The 6,812-nt window shown below is 36.6% G+C and overlaps 1 non-coding gene across 1 annotated transcript; it reads right to left on the bottom strand.

The window, feature by feature from the left end:
* Window positions 1–4,676: 4,676 nt before the first annotated feature.
* Window positions 4,677–4,780, bottom strand: LOC120859508. The gene has a single exon (XR_005720101.1). It is a non-coding gene; the product is annotated as a U6 spliceosomal RNA (small nuclear RNA).
* Window positions 4,781–6,812: the final 2,032 nt, after the last annotated feature.

A 6,812-nucleotide genomic window follows, 5' to 3' on the forward strand; every position in this document is an offset into this window, starting at 1 on the left:
GTGTGTGTGTGTGTGTGTGTGTGTGTGTGAGATCCAATGGACTGAATCCACTTGCCTTCTCTGTCTAGAGCCGGTTACCATGCCCTCCTCCAGGGGATCATCCTGACTCAAGGATGGAATCTGCATCTCTTGAGTCTCTTCCACTGGCAGGCAGGTTCTTTACCAGCTGAACCACCTGGGAAACCTCACATCCTGTGTAGTTACCTTTACTTTTGTGACATGTTTATTTACCAATATAACTGGCATGTGAAAATGTGTTTTTCTTAAAAATTTACTTGAACATGGGCCAGTTTTACAATATAACTTTAATATGCATGTTAATGTTGTTAAATGCATAATATGCATAATATGTTATGCATATTATGTTAATATGCATAATAATGTTGTTAAAATACAACAAAAGTTTTCAACTATGTGCAGTGCTTAGTCATTCAGTCATGTCCCGCTCTTTGCCACCCTATGGACTCTAGCTTGCCAGGCTCCTCTGTCCATTGGGATTCTCTAGGCAAGAAGACTGGAGTTGGTATCCTTCAGGGGATCTTCCCAACCTAGGGATCAAACCTAGGTCTTCTGCATTGCAGGTGGATTCTTTTCCATCTGAGCCACCAGACAAGACATTAAACTATGTGGAAAAGCTAATTCTATGTGTCAACCTAGCTAGACTATGATACTCAGCTATCAACCACTGCCTTAAGTATTACTGTAAAGATAATTTGTAGATGTTGTGTGAGATAACATAAATTATATATTGGACTCTGACCCCTGTTCCTGCACAGAACTCCTGAAACTGTTGTCATTTCCTAAGTGGGAAGAGCACCTTTTATTCTAATACTTGTTGTTTGACCCCAGTTCCTGACACAGGGCTTACATAATCTTTGTAGTTTCCTGGGTGATAGGAGGGTCTTTGTTCTAATGAGATGACTCTGGGTGAGTTTCTGGATGAGAGCTGGTCATCAGAAAGACTAAGCCATGACTGAAGCTTGGAATCCTCAGCTCCTCCCGCCATTCTCATGAGAAAGGAGAAGGGCTAGAAATAGAGTATGTGATGAGACCACTATAAAAATTCCCAAAGTATTGAGTTTGGGAAATTCCAGATTGGTAAACACACCACATACAAAGAAGGTGATGTCCTCCATTTCCAGAGGGACAGAGACTCCTGTGCTCTGATTCCTCCCAGACCTTGAGCTGTGTATCGATTCATCTGGCTGTTCATCTGTACACTTTATCACATCCTTTAAAAAATACAGCAGTCAAAAATAAGTGTTTCTCTGAGTTCCAGGAGCCTCTCTAGCAAAGTAATCTAACCTGAGAAGGAGCTGATGGAGACCTCAGATTTATAGCCAGTTGGTCAGAAGAACAGGATCTGCAATTAACATATGAAGTGGAGCAGGAGCATGGGCGTTCTACAGGCAGGAGATAGAATAGAGCAACTCAGCTGTCAACATGTGATCCAGAAAAGGGACGAATGATTCCAAGGGCAGAGAAGATTTCAGATTCAGAGTTAATGCTAAAACAAGTTAAGATTTGATGGGATGTTGGGATGGGGTGAATGCAATTTGCATGTAAGACAGACATGAGTTTGGGGAAGGGAAGACAAGGCTGGATACAACAGTGTCTCCATATACTTAACAGAGTCTCCCCAAATTCACATCTACCCAGAATATCAGATTGTGACCTTTTCAGATATAGAGTCTTTGCAACTGTAATTATTTCAGATGTCATATTAGACTAAAGTGAAAGTGAAGTCGCTCACTCATGCCTGACTCTTTGGGAGCCCATGGACAGTAGCCTGCACCAAGCTCCTCCGTCCATTGGGATTTTCAGGCAATAGTACTGGAGTGGGTTGCCAAGCCCCTAAAGGCAATTTACTGGTGATGTTATAAGTGGGGTGGGTAGCTTAGGAAACAGAGACACACAAGGAGAAAGGCCATATGAAGATGAAGGCAAGGATTGCCAGAAACTGCCAGAAGATAGAAGACAGAAACAGAATAGAATTTTCCTCTGAACCTCTAGAAAAAACTGTCACTAAAGACATTTTGATTTCAGATTTCTGGTTTCCTGAATTATGAAAGAGTGAGTTTCTCTTTTAAGACACTTAGCTTGTGGTGGTTTCCTATAGGGGCACTAGGAAACTAAAAGATCATGTAACAAGATTTAGCTCAATTTGAAGCATGATCAATAAAATTTATTATCTGATGCTTTCTCAGGTGGGCTTCCTGAAGTCCCAGAGACCTCAGTTTGACTTCTGGGTTGAGAAGATCTGCTGGAGAAAGGATAGGCTACCAACTCCAGTATTCTTCGCCTTCCCTTATGTCTCAGCTGGTAAAGAATCCACCTGCAATGTGGGAGACCTGGGTTCAATCTCTGGGTTGGGAAGATCCCCTGGAGAAGGAACAGCTACCCACTCTAGTATTCTGGCCTGGAAAATTCCATGGACAGAGAAGCCTGGCAGGCTACAGTTCATGGGGTCACAAAGAGTTGGATACAACTGAGCAACTCTCACTTAACTTCATATATAGTCTTAGCATTTGCATATTCAGTAAATAAACAGAATATTTTTAAATACTAAAATAATGATAAATTACTGTGTCAAAGTATTGCATTTTGATATGTCTTCTTTGAATAGAAATAATTCAGCATGATGTCTTTATAATTTTCTTCTAAACAGTTTTTTACATATAGTCAATCTTTTAATATGTATTTATCTTATTATATCTATAAAATCTAAATGTGTTTATGTAAATAAAGCTTTGAATTTAGGAAACTGCTGCAGGAAGAGACGTCAAAAGGGATACTTTAATTTGAACGATCATGAAGAATTTGGCTGCATGTTTTTGAAAAGCATAAATTGAATTTGGCAATAACCTAATCACTAATGAGATCAGCTATTATACAAGTAATAGAAATAATTACTTGCATCAAAATGCAATACATTAAATAGAAGGAAAAGTCCTGAATATTAGGGGAACTACAGAGACACTGAGGGCATATTTTCCATTAAAATGAAATAGAAGAAGTATGATTCATAATATTATGCATTTGTCTCAGGGTAAGAAAAAGGGACACAGTTAATTATCAAACTTTCTTTTTACCTTTTCTAATTATCCTGTTGCATTAAAAAAACACATTTCTCACTTTTAATTAAAGTTACACATGATCAGCTTTAACTAGTAAACACAAATAAACCTCTATAAGTTGTACGTTGTTTAGTTCATTGACAAATATTCAAAAATGTCTAAAATATTTTCTTGCTGATAATTGATTGTTAAAGTAAATTAGAATAGCATATAAATTGATCTATACTAATTTTTCTTAAATATTGATGTGTATACTGAATTCAACTTAGCATAATTTTAGCCAAATAATTTAATAATTTAACACATTTATTTCTAAATAGAAGAGCCTTATTTTGAATTTAAACATTAATTGTGCTGTAGATTTGTAGAGGGGATGCTGAGTTTACTGTCATATTCACTGTTAGAAAATACTAATCTATTAACCACTTACTGTGTACTGAACACTCTGTTACATTCAGGTAAACTAATTAAATCTTCCCACAATTGATGAATAAAAAAGATGTCACATCTATGACACATTTTAAATAAATAAAATGAATAAAAGTATGGCTTATGTGTTGGAAGTTGAGAAGAGTTAAAACATACCAGGTGATTTAGAAATGTTAATATAAGAGGAGACATAAAATATTTGAAGTTCAAAGCATGGTACTCAAATGCTAACTACTGCTATAATCTAAAAAAGAAATGATGATGGCTTGAACCAGAGAATGTGATGAAAACTGATTTGACTGGAGAGGTTGAACTAACAGTAAATACTGATCAAACACATGGAGTTGAATGGAAGAGAATCAAGGATGACCCTTTTTGTTTCTTTGTTTTTTTTTTTTCTTTAAAATATATTGCCATTAACTAAAATTGGGAAGGATTTGGGTAGGATGTGTTTAGAGGGAATTAGACATTCCTTTAATACATATTAAATTTGAAATATTTATTAGTCATCTAAACTGAGACAGATAGTGGACAATAGACTTATGAGTCAGAATGAGGGAGATTAAATTTGGAAGTCATTCAGTTCAGCTCAGTTGCTCAGTCCTGTCTTGTCTTTTTGTGACCCCACAGACAGCAGGACGTCAGGCTTCCCTGTCCATCATCAACTACTGGAACGTACTCAAACCAATGTCATCACATCGGTGAAGCCATCCAACCATTTCATCCTCTGTCGTCCCCTTCTCCCGCCTTCAATCTTTCCCAGCTTCAGGGTCTTTCCCAATGAGTCAGCTCTTCGCATCAGGTGGCCAAAGCATTGGAGTTTTAGCTTCAGCATTGGTCTGTCCAATAAATATTCAGGACTGATTTCCTTTAGGATGGACTGGTTGGATTCCCTTGCAGTCCAAAGGACTCTAAAGAGTCTTCTCCAACACCACAATTCAAAAGCATCAATACTTTGGTGCTCAACTTTATTTATAGTCCAACTCTCACATCCATACATGACTCCTGGAAAAACCATAGCTTTGACTAGATGGACCTTTGTTGGTAAAGTGATCTCTCTACTTTTTAATATGCTGTCTAGTGAGTCATTAGATTTTAATATTCAATGCCTTGGGATTGATGAGATCACAAGGGAGTGAGTATAGATCAAGATTTTTTCTTTATTTATTAAAAAATATAGAATGCTTCACAAATTTGTATGTCATCCTTGCACAGATTCCTTGCTAATCTTCTCTGTGTCATTCCCATTTTAGTATATATCTTGCTGAACTGAGCACTGGATCATGATTCTCTATCATAGCAATAATGATATTGCAGGACTGGATAATTCTTTGTTTTAGAAGTCTATCCTGTACATTGTGGGATGTTTAGTAGCACTGCTGGCCTCTAGCCACAGTATTCCAGCAGTAACTCCTGTTGTGACAACCCAAAATGTTATCAGATATTACCAAATACCCCATGTGAGCAAAATGATCTCCAATCGAAAATCATTGCTCTAGATAGAAGAAAGAAAGCTCCAGAGATTTTAGGATCCTGTAATTTCCTCTTTTGTTTTTGCATTTCATTTGTTGATTCAGGATCCACCAGACAGAAATCTCTTAATGGACAGGTTTTTGTTAATGTAATTCTTTGATTGTTTGCCCTACCATTTGCTAATCCCCTAGTTATCTTTTCCTAGATATGTATTTCTTCTTTTCCTTTATCTAAAAGATATCATTGAAAGTCATTGTCAAATACTTTGATAAAAATCTGTTTTAGTTCAGTAACTCTGTCAGTGAAAGAAACAAGGCTAATCTGACATGACATGCTCTTGGTGAACCGATTCTCTTCCTTTCTGATCATATCCTCCTGTCAGTATTTTTAAACAGCCCTGTAAATATTCATTCTTCGATCTTGTTCAGGTATAACATCGTCAGCTTGTCTATTTTCAGAATCCCTGGTCTTTGCGTTTGTAAAAATTCATATACTTTTTAACACTTTCTACAACAAAAATCTTTTTAATATATATATATATATACTACTGAATCTCAAAATTTGTCAGAGTTCATAGGATCCTCAAATGTTTAGGAGTTAATAAGAACTGTACAAACCAGAAAAGTGTCTGCAGAGAGGGCAGAGATGAAAAAGTGATTATCAAGCAAGAATAGTACTCTGAAAGTCAAGTGAAGAATTTGCCACAAGAAGAAAAAAGAAACTCTGTCAAAAGCTGTGGTTTGATTAAGCTATAGGTAAAATTTGTCCATTGTTTTAGTAACATCAAAATGACTGGAAATTTTATCAAGAACACTTTTGGTGGATTAGTGTGGGAATATGGATATTTGCATTATGCCAAATTACATTCCACAGATTAAATGAAGATTACAGAATCAAAAGTTCAAGTTGCAATGGAGAGGTCTTAACATTTCAACCAATCGGTTAATTATAGTATAACTTAGGAGTAAGCAGATATCATGTGCTCATAACTTGATGTCATATGTGAGATTTGGACCATAAAGAAAGCTGAGCACTGAAGATGATGCTTTTGAACTGTGGTGTTGGAGAAGACTCTTGAGAGTCCCTTGGACAGGAATAAGATGAAACCAGTTATTTCTAAAGGAGATTGGTCCTGAATATTTATTGGAAGGACTGATGATGAAGCTGAAGCTCCAATACGTTGGCAATCTGATGCAAAGAACTAACTCATTGGAAAAGAGCCTGATGCTGGGAAAGATTGAAGGTGGGAAGAGAAGGGGATGACAGAGAATGAGATGATTGGATGGCATCACTGACTTGATGGACTTGAGTTTGAGCAAACTCCAGGAGTTGGTGGTGGACAGGGAAGCTTGGTGTGCTGCAGTCCATGGGGTTGCAGAGTTGGACCTGACTGAGAGGCTGAACTGTATAAAGTGTTATGTAATATTCTGGCTGTAAAGTTGAACTCACATCTCATCAAGGTTCTACATGTAATTTACAGTTTACAGAAATAATAGAGTCAAACTAATATGTTAAATGACAGCACAACAAAACAATTAGAAAAATTTAGACAATGGGACATTTTATGGGGTATTTGATATCATTAAGATTTCTATGACAGAGGTACAGGTTGAGGTCTATATAAGAATAAAACAGGCTTAAAAGACATAAGGATGCAATTTTTAGGCCTTATCAGATTCTAACTTTTTAATAGACTAAGTGTTAAAAAAATTGAGACAATCACAAAGATTTGAGTATAGAGTAAATGTTGGATAATAGAAAGAGTTATTGCTATTTTTATTGTTAGGCCTGGTTTTGTTTCAGAATGTGCAGTATTGAGTGTATATACTAAAG

This window comes from Oryx dammah, unplaced genomic scaffold (assembly GCF_014754425.2).
Source record: "Oryx dammah isolate SB20612 unplaced genomic scaffold, SCBI_Odam_1.1 HiC_scaffold_2, whole genome shotgun sequence".
In the NCBI taxonomy this organism is placed as follows: domain Eukaryota; kingdom Metazoa; phylum Chordata; class Mammalia; order Artiodactyla; family Bovidae; genus Oryx; species Oryx dammah.